Source organism: Ascaphus truei, chromosome 3 (genome assembly GCF_040206685.1).
Source record: "Ascaphus truei isolate aAscTru1 chromosome 3, aAscTru1.hap1, whole genome shotgun sequence".
NCBI classification, from domain to species: Eukaryota; Metazoa; Chordata; class Amphibia; order Anura; family Ascaphidae; genus Ascaphus; species Ascaphus truei.
The window spans coordinates 181941973-181951309 of NC_134485.1; the positions used below are offsets into that span (position 1 = coordinate 181941973).

Sequence of the window (9337 nt, forward strand, 5' to 3'; positions counted from 1 at the left end):
AAATTCCATTAAGTCTCACTTGGTCTAGAACCCCCAAAATGTTACTTATTTGGTCCATGGACGCTTCATTACATTGTGAGCTGAAGCAAATGTGAAAACACATGCACCCTACAGTAAAGGGGTAAACGTAATATTAATTTCCCAGCTAGCACTACAAATCTCATTCACTTAAAATCTTACTGTCCTAAAAATAAAGTTTTAACATTTTTGAATCGTTTTTTTTAAATTTATTTTTTCCCTCGCGCAAGTGTTGCTGGGAGTTGTAGTCTCCTCTCCCCGCTGTTTCCTTGTCTGCCTGCACGTAGACCCGCAGCGAGCACAAAATCAGATCCGGAGGCTGGAGCGGTGGTTCCCGTCCCCTGGAAGCACCCACTCCCAAAGTAACTCCAGAAGCAGCGCGGTGTGCATTTTGGGCTCTGTTGCGCGCGGGTGCCGGCAGCTCCTGGGTCAGGGTTCGGTCCTAGCCTCTCTGAGTTGCTTTGCATAGGAGCAGCGAAGCTCTTTACTGGTGTGTGTGTGATGCGTAAAAGTTCTGGTGGTCACACTGGCTGGCGCTCTGTAGTCTCGGTCCAGCCACTGACTGTAGGTTTGCAGCATGTTGACACTAGCAAGCTGCCAGGAAGATCTTTTAATCGGTTGAATTCATCCTTCTGTCTTCAAGGTTTGATTTACTTTGATAGTGGATGTGCATACATATGTATTTACTTTCAGTGGTGTGTAATGTTCTGGAAAAGGAATCAAATGCATTGGAAAGACTTCTTGTGTTGACTCTTTCGCTGCCAGCGGGGTAATGTGTGCGTGTCTTGCCTCTCTGGTAGTGAATGTGTTAATTTAGTTAGAAGACTAATGTACCAAAACTGTGGTTTAGCTTTGCTATGTTGATGTGATTGACATGATTTTGATCCTGTGGCATGTTGTAGGTGGGTATTGTAAGTAGGCTGATTCCTCGGTTCTTGACAGGTATTTTCTAAACTGTCTTAATCTCTGTGCTGCTGACCCCCACTTTTAACATATCCCAGTTCCTCTTGTGTCATGGTTGCTGATGCCATCACAACATAATGGTAGTAGTTTCATCCAATGGCTTGAGATCCATCCCCATTTGGATTGGTGGATTGTTTGTGTATAAAGTGACAGCGAGGAGAGAATATGACGACATAGTAGGGAATTTCTCAGATTGTTCAAGATCTTAATTCACTTAAATGGATTTGGAAGCTTTGGAGGTTTTACATGTGGCATTGGTCACTTGTGTGTTTTCATCTGACTTCTCATGACCCGTGATTGTAGCTTTAATGCTGAACCACAGAACCAACTTCCTCTTTTGGTGGCGCTATTATGTGACAATCCTAGTGTTACGCCGATGCTCGCCACAAACCTGGACCGGACCGCGGGGCTGAGGTGGGGTTATATAATCACCGACCTGAGTCCACGCAGACTGATCCGGAGTGCGCAGTTCGTAGTCGTACATCGCAGGGTCAGGATTGGAGAAGGCAGCATCGTCGTTATGGAAGCAGGAGTTCGGCAATAGGTAGTCAGGATTTCCCCGCTTCAGCTTAGGAGCGTGAGCGCGGGGGTGGCTTCTGCGCGAGGAGCGGCCTCGGCCCATGACGCCGATCTCAGCAGGAGGAGACAGCAGGCTGGCCGAAGTTCACCGCAGGGCAGCGTCGGGAAGAACCAACGCTTCAGCGCAGAAGTCCAAGGCAGGTCACTGCAAGAGGATCGCAGCAAGCTGCAGGAAAGGAAGGGTAGCCACTGCTAGGAGGGAATGCAGCAGGTACCGGTGCTGGCAACACGCTTCAGCACAGACGTCCCGGGTAGGCCACTGCAGGAGAATAGCAGCAGGCCAGTGCTGGCATCAACGCTTCAGCACAGACGTCCAGGGCAGGCCACTGCAAGGAGATAGCAGCAGGCCGCAGGAAAGGAAGGGTAGCCACTGCTAGGAGGAAATGCAGCAGTACCAGTGCTGGCATCAACGCTTCAGCACAGACGTCCAGGATAGGCCACTACAGGAGAATAGCGGCAGGCCACAGGACAGGAAGGGTAGCTACTGCTAGGAGGGAATGCAGCAGTTACCAGTGCTGGCATCAACGCTTCAGCACAGACGTCCAGGGTAGGCCACTGCAAGGAGATAGCAGCAGGCCAGTGCTGGCAACAACGCTTCAGCACAGACGTCCAGGACCAGGCCTCTGGATACTCAGGAACTTGGAAGGTAAGAACGCTAGGAGAGAGGCCTGGGATGGTTTGTGGCAGAGACAGTAACATAGAGGTAGGAATAGTTATGCTCGGCGCTGGTTCAGAGCCAACGCCTAGAATATAAAGGGCGGAGATCCAATCACAGGAGGAGGGTGTGTGAGAATTCCTCCAATGAAGTAGCACAGGGCAGAAGCTGCAATGAGAGGCAGCACCTGTGCCATAGATTGCCAGAGGAAGCCTGCAACTGCACATGTCTGCAAGGCAATAGTCAAAGCCAGTAGTGGATTCCTTACACCTAGTCTTTTGTGAAATGAAAACGTGCAGCCATTAGTGACCGTATTGGTAATTTCAGTCCTAAAGTTTGGGTAATTGTTCTTTTGTGTGGCAATAGTGCATTGCAGAAGTTCACTGTAGTGTCAGATAATTCAACTAAACGACACTATTGCAGAATTTCTTTGATTTATATTTACCTGTAATGTTAAAACAGTCAAATAATACATTGGATGCAAACCAGAGAACAGACGTGTGTGTGTGACAGGAGGAAGCTTTATATCACTGTACTAGAGCATATGAGTTTGTCAATTGGGTTGGGCTTAGAAAACAAATGCACTGAGAACCCTCAACAGGGATTTGCTGAGGACTAATGTTGTAATGTGTTAGTCATCCATTATCTGCCTCTTTTCACAGGTTCTCACTGAAGACGGGTGTTGGCATGATGCTGGGTAATTGTGAGTGATCTGTAACTTGTAGTTGCAGAGCACCAGGGTGCAAGCCCCTTGCGGGGGGGGGGGGAGTCAAGCATCTCAACTTGCACTGTGCTGGAACATCTTTCCCGCACGGAAGTACAACGTTAACCTAAAGAAAAAACTGTGTTCAATCAGGAGGATGTTTCTTTCCAGCAAATCCTAGATCCCAGCGTTGCATCGTCCACCTTCCAGCGCTTCACCTCCTGAAGACGGATGGGCTGTCAACAGCTGTAGGATGCCTGTGGGGCTCGCAGTAATGAAGTAGTGGGCTGATACAGCAGCCTAATTGCCAGGATTACAACGCTGCCTTCTATTTGCCACCGTAATAAGGCAAGGAACAGCAGGGTGAACATGGCCAGCCTCATTAGCAGCTTGATCCTACTATTTCTTATTTTCCAAGACAGCTGTTACTGTTTCAGGAGCCCTAGATCTGTCTTTAAGAGGTGAGGAAAGTTTAAGCTTATGTGAGTGGATATAGATATAGATTTTTTTTTTAAGTAGTCCACTTTATTTGACACACAGATGTAATTGTTTTGTCCTCAAGTCTTTTTTGTGATATTGATTTTTTTCTTAATTTGTGTGTGTATGTGTGTATGTATGTGTGTGTGTATGTATATATATATATATATATATATATATATATATATATATATATATATATATATATATATATATATTCAAATAACGGGGGAAAAACAGGGGGGAGGGATGGGGAAAGAAAACCTTGCATCTACTTATGCAGTAATTATGCCACCATAGGCCAAAGTGATATCCTGTTTGATTTACATAAGTAAGGTATGGCGGTGCTCACGGGTTGTGAATAATATAGATGGGCTGGTGGGAGAGAGAGGTGGTTTTTACTGATGAGAACCAAGTGCATACACAGCACGTCTTGCTGTGGTTGAGGTACATCGATGACGTGCTTGTCCTCTGGCGAGGTAATGCTAGTGGATTCAGTGCGTTTATTGGTGCCCTCAACCACAACGATCTAAACATTAGACTGACATTTCAGTCGAGTCCCACGAAAATTGAGTTTCTGGACTTGACAATCAGTATTGGCGAGGGTGGAGTGCTATGCACTGACATTTTTCGGAAACATACCGCCACAAACTCGATCTTGCATGCCAAAAGCTTCCATCCCCACCACCAAGTGAAAGGTATCCCCACAAGCGAATTTCTGAGACTGAAGAGAAATGTCTCGTTAAGTCATGACTTTGACTTAAGATCAAGGGAAATGAAATCAAGATTTTTACAAAGAGGCTATAGCAAGACTATGGTAGAGAGAGGGTACCGTAACAGCCTGAGCAAAACCCGCACTTCCCTTTTACGACCCAAGTTAAAGACAAGAGATAAAAAAGAGATCCGCTTTGTGGGGTCTTACAATCAGCAATGGCCATTACTACGCGGGGCGTTACAGCGACATTGGGGGGTGTTGATGACAGACTCTGACCTGGTACAAGCCCTGGGCAAACAAGTCACCATGACAAGCCGTCGGGCACCTAATTTTAAAGATACCTTGGTCAATAGTCATTACATCCCTCATGTCGACAAAACATTTTTGTCTGTTACCCCACGCATAGGATTTGCCAAATGCTCCAAATGCTCAGCCTGCAAACACATGGAAAATAGACTAACATTCACAAATAGTCAAAAGACCCATGTCTACACAATTCGTTCCACACTCAATTGTAAATCTAAAGGGGTGATCTACTGTATACTTTGCCCCTGTGATTTACCATATGTAGGCAAGACTACACGAGAACTTAGATTTCGGGTCTTGGACCATGTCAGGAACATCAAAAATGTGCAAAGGGACCTTGATGGCTTCAAAAAAATCACAAGTGTCGCCAGGCATTTTTTGAACAAACATGCGGCGGACACTACGTCACTTAGGGCCTTTGCGCTTGACAAAGTCTCCCTTGGCATACGTGGAGGTGACCTGGAAAAAGCTCTCCTAAAAAAAGAGACCAGGTGGATTACACAAATCAACTCAATGATTCCGAAAGGTCTGAACGACTATATTGGCTATGCCATGTTCCTGTAATATACAACTGCTCTAACTTTGTCTGTTTACAGCTAAATAATCTACAACTATTCTGATGAGTGCACTTACTGCATGTATTTTGTCTAATCTTTTAGATACTGCATGCACGTGCAAGGCTCAAGCTGGAGATTTTCCTGACCAGGGGCCAGATCGGCCATGATATTTGGAGTGCATCGTCCTGATTCCCAATGCTTGTGCAGGAGGGTCTCTGCATGGTCCGTGTACCACGCAGCGGTGGACCGCATCCGCGGATCGGTGCAGCATGGAGATGCCGTAACCGCAGATGCCACAAAAATTTCGATTCTGGATATACCTGGACCAAATACACCTGGCACATTCCTCGACTTATGGGATTAACAAGTTGGATATTATGGATTCAATAACTATTCATTGGACATTGATACATGTTGCAAATGTTTTTCAATCCCTCTTTGTATTGCACAATTTTGGATGTATTACACTAATTGACACAAATATTGAAGATACATAGCTCATTGTGCTTTAAAAATATGCACTCAATATACCTCCGCTCCATTAGGGTGCGCTGTTGCAGCTCCCATACATGTGCCTCTCTCTATGGTACTACTCAGATTTGTCTTAAACTATATCTGCTGCTCTTCTAAATATTAGTGGACATTAGTTACATCAATCCCCTCAATAGTATGTGATAAGTGATTATGGGCATCATCACTACTTTTCCAGCTATTTTTGTGACCGCCAGTACATGGATCAATAGACACACTCAGCGCGCATGCGCGGTGTGCGGTCCAAGCTGACACGCACTAAAAGGTGCAGCGACGCCTTGCATATCATTATACAGACGTAAATACTGGGACGCTGCACTTAGCACATGCGCAGTAGACACATATATAGAAACCATTATCTACAAGCTGCACATGCGCACACTACTCGCGTGCCAGTCTGACACGCAGACACGGAAGATCAGCAGTAATCTATTTTAAGCACCTGCAGCTGCTGCCGCCCTCAACCGTTTTTGGCGCGAAAAACATCCCTACATAAACAGCATTCAGCTTTAGTTCCCTCACCACTCCTAGTCAAAGTCTCTGGACGAAACGCGTCAGAGTGGGCGTGCTAGGCAGGACCCCTGACCCCTTGGCTCACGTAACTATGCTACCCAGCACTTATGCACACCATTTTTCTGGACTGTGACCTTCATTTTTGCATTAGGGGTACTGACTATTAACACAAGGTTATGTAATAGGCGTCCATTAGGTATTTTCCTATATATGCTATTTTACCAACTCCATTACTCTACACACCTAGGGACTTTATTCCATCTCACTACGTTTCCTACATAGGATTTATGCTGAAGGTATTGGTCAAATCATTGTATGCTCATGCAGATGTGTGATGCCTGGTGATTGTCATATATACTTTGATCAGTCCACCTTCTGGTGTGTAGTGTGAATCATCCTTAGCTTTGTATAGGTGCCTTTTGAACCCAATAACCTATTGTGATTTATTCTGATTTACCCCAGTTTTGTTTGAGTCACTATCCTACTTATGTATAGGGTTGACAATGTATGTCGTTCCCTAGTGTTGCTTATTAGTGTTTTAGGGTAGCAATCGTGACAGGGGTCAATGCCTCTTTTTTAAGTGTTTTTAATCATGTACTGTTTATTCAATTCTTTTTGCATTGTGTCAAATAAATAAATATATTAATCTTTTGCATACCTGAGTGCTCCCATACGGGTTACTTTTTTCTCTTTTCATCTATATATATATATATATAAAAAATGTTTTTATTATTATAAAGGTGTTGGGTATTCACTGCTGTGCTTCTGTACAATGAAATCCGCACATTTACATGAATACATTTGTCCTCTGATGGTGTTTAAAAATTAGCTGTGATTGCTAGGAAAACATAAATGTATCAGTCTCTATAATTATTACATTAAATATTTATACGCACATATATTATTCACTACAATATTCTCTGATTATTCCATTTCGTATGCATCTTTCTCTTCCAAAGGCCTGTATTATTTCTGAAAAGCTTTGTTATTTAAGGAAGTATTATTTTTACAGCCACTATACTCATGTCTATTTTGTACAGTGTATTAATAGATCGAGAGTATAGATGATCTACAACAAATTTGCGCAAATGCATGCCAGTTAAGAATTGGTTGGTCATGAGTTCCTAATGTCAACAGATTTCATGCAACAATGCAAACTTCTTGCCAGTTTATATTTACACATTGAATTTCAATTCCCAACATATTTGGCGCAGAATGCAATTCTGTAATATTGTTTTATTTATTAATGCCATTTCTACATATATTAGCATAGAAAATATCTGTACCCCTGAGAAACTGAGAAACCAGTTTATTTAGATAAAGCAATTGCTTTAATTGTCTGATTCACTGGTCCATCGTGATCTAGCAACCATACGCTTACTTCAAATCCTCTCTCTGTCCCTGTACCTTAAAAAAAAAAAATATATATACTGCTGCGGCACAGTTTATTCGAGCATTTGCCCGTTCTGTGCCGCAGCAGTAGCCTGGCGCGCGCCCGAGAGTGACGGGCGCGCGCCGAAGCAGCGGAAGAGCGCCCTCCGATCGGGGCGCTCTCCCTACCGCTGCCGGGTCCGCCGGGTCCCCCGGAACCCCCTGCCGCTGTCCCGCGATCGCGGGACACCAGGGCTCCCTCGGGGAGCCCCTGGACGCGCGTGCAGGGGGCGCACGCTCCCGAAGACGCGTGACCGCGCGTCTATGACGCGCGGCACGCCGAGGGGCGGCCACTAGCAAGCCGGGAAATCTCCCGGCTTGCGGATCTGGCCGCAGTGTAATAAACTGTGTCGCCAGTGTATAGCAAATGGCAATATTACTGTGTAATTTGCATGTCATTATATATATAATTTATCATTCTATAAATAAAAGTTCTGGCAGATTTATTAGATTGGAAAAACACACACATGAGCAGGAAATGAAAACCGGAGTAGAAATGCTAGAGAAGATTACTTTAGATGCAGAAAGCAGGTATTGTTTGAACAAACATAAATGACAGACATCCTGTGATAGATCCTGATGTTCCATGAACAGCTCTGTTTTATTTATTATGCTTATGTAAATAATATTCTAGTCATGTGCTCATATTAAAATGTTTTATGATGCAAGATCTTTACTCATGCTCCTTTTAGGTTCATCATTAAATCACAAAATGGGTTTAAACTGATGTGAAGGGGTCAACTCATGTCTATGTTGGCATAACTAATTACTTTAATAAGGCATTAAATCATCTACAATGATTAGTCAAGACAATTATAAGATGTGAAAGCATCATAGAATCCCAAATCTAACATTGGTGTGCGTCTTTCTAATTCCATTGAGCTCCATGCTGAAAATGAACAGTTTGGCTGTCCAAGCTTCTTCTACAGCATTCTGGAAAGTGAAAGATACTGCTGCAAACTTTACTGCGTATTACAAAAAGTATCAATGAGTGTGAACTGTTTGCAGCTGTCATATTGCCTCTAGTCTAGGTTTAGGAGCCTAATCAAACCTATTCCTATTCTTCTGGATCCCGTTACCAAGATGGTTTAATGATTTATTTGTAGTAAGATAAATAAATAAATACAGCTATCTTTTAAATACTGTCCTATTATCTACTTATATCACAGCCTCTACCTCTGTCGCAGCTCACAGCCTTCATTGTCTATGCACTTAGAATTTCCAGTTTTAGTCCTTTTTACTAACTAATACTGTACTTCACTTTCTAAATGTGTTGTCTTCTCAGCATGTGTACGGTTTGCTACTTATATCTGAAGAAAAGATATTGAACTTGTCTTAATTACTTGATTTGTAGTTACAAAATAGAGCTCATTACTGTAACTTGTAGGCATGTAGAACAGAGTTCATGATGGAATAAAAAAAAGAAACTTAAAATGTTTATTTTTCATTTTTTTTTTTTATTGAAGATATAAGGAACCATCCAGATCTCTTTCCAATGACTGCTTGGGAACAACACGGCCTGTAATGTCTCCAGGCTCGTCAGATTATACACTGGATATACGAATGCCAGGGGTAACACCAGCAGAGGTGAGGAGTAATTGTTGTTCATATTGTGCTATGATATTGGGGGAAAGAGAACACCTGTGAAACAATGAACGGGATAAGGTCTCCGGTATGGTTAGCACAAAAATAAATGTAGATTTACAACTTTGGTAAGGATGGGCGCAATTACTTCTACAGTATTACTTTCTTACCACTTCATTGCAGCAGTTTTCTATCAGTGTGTTAACATTTTTGTCAGAAATGACTAACAAATACAATATGTATTCACAAAGAGAAATTATTGTTGAAAAATAATCAGACATTTTTTGTATCATGTGCTTTTCACA

General features: G+C 43.1%; 1 long non-coding RNA gene across 2 annotated transcripts; it reads left to right on the forward strand.

Moving 5' to 3' along the window:
• The first annotated feature begins 247 nt into the window (after positions 1–247).
• On the forward strand, positions 248–9055 carry LOC142490998 (uncharacterized). Of its 2 annotated transcripts, none has more exons than XR_012800209.1 (3): positions 248–380; positions 2878–3379; positions 8915–9055. It is a non-coding gene; the product is annotated as an uncharacterized LOC142490998 (long non-coding RNA). The 2 variants fall into 2 exon arrangements; XR_012800210.1 differs by lacking the exon at positions 248–380 and adding an exon at positions 423–661.
• Positions 9056–9337: the final 282 nt, after the last annotated feature.